A 2500-nucleotide genomic window follows, 5' to 3' on the forward strand; every position below is an offset into this window, starting at 1 on the left:
CATTTTATTACGTATTATGGAAACGCTCTCGTGTGGAATATTCCCGCAAAATGTCGGAAAAACCCCACGACTGCACAAATGTAAAAAACAATAGCAAAACAATGTGATGCCAGAAAAGCTGAAAATTGAATACAAAATGTAATTTATTTATTTATTTTGTAAAACAGACATTAAAACTCTTAAGGCCCAAGCTGTTTGTTTACATGCTTTTTTATTTTATTTACCTTTGCTATTTGGGCTTATCGGACCCTAATTAGAATAAAAACTAGGAATCATCTTTTAATATGATGTACTTAGACCATAAGTACACAAACGTGTACTTCATGTTTAGTGACATGCTAATTCTTATTTTTTACCCTTTTTTTCTTCCAAATTCCATTGTATGTTATACTCTTCTGACACCACCAGATGGCAGTATAAGTGTCCACATAAGTGGCCGTAAGACCCCAATTCAGTAGTGTACACAATTTTGGAAATAAGAGCTAAAAGGTGCTGTCCACGCATGTGGCCACTAAGCCTTTAATTAAATATTTGTTTTAATTATTAGGGACCGAGTCCCTTTGGGACAGAGGACCCTATTGAATTTGTAGCGTTTTATTATTATACCGCCGCCTCTTTGAGCTGTAATTTGACCCCCTTAACATGCTTCAAAACTCACCAAATTGAACACACACATCCGGACTGGCGAAAATTGCGATCTAATCAAAAAACCCAACACCAAAATTCAAAATTGCGCTCTAGCGCCCCCTAGGAAGAAAACAGACAAAACTGCCTGTAACTCCCAGTAGGAATGTCGTAGAGACATGAAACAAAAACCTCTATGTAGGTTTCACTTAGACCTATATTTCATACACTGACAACCCCCAGCAAAAATAAACAGGAAGTTTGCAATTCCCCCTTCAAAACAAATGTTGTGTAAAAACAGTCACCTTTTTTTCAAACATTATCTCCTCTGAGCGCGTTTGTCGTGTCGGCTTCAAATTAGCACAGGAGAGAGATTGAACCCTTCTGATTAAAAGTTGATGAAAGAGTTTTAATTACTGCTCAGGTTTGGATTTTATGAGCCCTCAAAATAGGTCCCGTCCATCGCTGCTTGCAGCTTTAATTATTATTAGTTATTAGTATATAAGTCTCATAATTTTCTCACTACATTGTTTTTTTTTCTTACAATACGTTACGGGCCAACAAAATTTGAGCTTTGGTCCCCAAAAGGCCCCCTAGCTGCACTTTTGGTCACCCCTGATAACTAATGATAGTCCACTTTGTCACCTATAACAGTGGTCCCCAACCTTTTTGTAGCTGCGGACCGGTCAACGCTTGAAAATTTGTCCCACGGACCGGTGGGTGGGGGGGGGTGTATTTAAAAAAAAAATATATATATATATATTTTTTTTACATAAATAAATACAATCATGTGTGCTTACGGACTGTATCCCTGCAGACTGTATTGATCTTTATTGATATATAATGTATATATTGTGTTTTTTATGTTGATTTCATTAAAAAAAAAAAAAAAAAAAAAATTTTTTTTTTTTTTTTTTTAATTTCTTGTGCGGCCCAGTACCAATCGGTCCGCGGACCGGTACCGGGCCACGGCCCGGTGGTTGTGGACCACTGACCTATAACACACAACTGGCACAAAGTTTTGTCTTTAAATATATTTTATATAAATATATATAAAAAATAAAAAAAATAAAAAAATAATAAAATAAAATAAATAAAAATAAATAAAAAAGAATTAAAAAAAATATATAAATATAAATGTCTGTTTTTTTTGTTTTTTTAACAACATAAATAAATATCAAAATGGCCATCGTATATATTGACTTTTTGTTATGCCGCACTTCCCTGAGAATGAGATATTTTTAAGTGTTACTTCCTTAATCCATAATCATGTTTAAAGCAGCTACTATTTTCCCATGCTGTGCGTATTCTGGTGACCTCCATGCTTTTGTCTTATGTCCGCTAGTAAACTCTTTATTTTGTCTTAAGGGCTCCTGCTTGTCGGTTTTGGCCAGCTCCTCTGATAACTAATGATAGTCCACTTTGTCACCTATAACACACAACTGACACAAAGTTTTGTCTTTAAATATATTTAGTATAAATATATATAAAAAATAAAAAAATAAATAAAATAAGAACTTAATTAAATACATTTCTAAAAAATGTAATTAATTTTAAAAAAATATATATAAATATAAATGTCTGTTTTTTGTATTTTTAACAACATAAATAAATATCAAAATGGCCATCGTATATATTGACTTTTTGTTATGCCGCACTTCCCTGAGAATGAGATATTTTTAAGTGTTACTTCCTTAATCCATAGTCATGTTTAAAGCAGATAGTATTCTCGTGACCTCCTTGCTTTTGTCTTATGTCCGCTAGTAAACTCTTTATTTTGTCTTAAGGGCTCCTGTTTGTCGGTTCTGGCCAGCTCCTTTGGAGAAGCAGCAGCGCTCTTTTCTTGGGGCAGTTTTCGCTCTACATAAGCTCTTTT

At 33.9% G+C, this 2500-nt stretch overlaps 1 protein-coding gene across 3 annotated transcripts in view; it reads right to left on the bottom strand.

Moving 5' to 3' along the window:
- Positions 1 to 2500, bottom strand: part of LOC133665188 (CMRF35-like molecule 8) — a 61419-nt gene that overhangs the window by 3065 nt on the left and 55854 nt on the right. The gene's annotated exons all lie outside the window — the stretch shown is intronic.

This window comes from Entelurus aequoreus, linkage group LG14 (genome assembly GCF_033978785.1).
Source record: "Entelurus aequoreus isolate RoL-2023_Sb linkage group LG14, RoL_Eaeq_v1.1, whole genome shotgun sequence".
In the NCBI taxonomy this organism is placed as follows: domain Eukaryota; kingdom Metazoa; phylum Chordata; class Actinopteri; order Syngnathiformes; family Syngnathidae; genus Entelurus; species Entelurus aequoreus.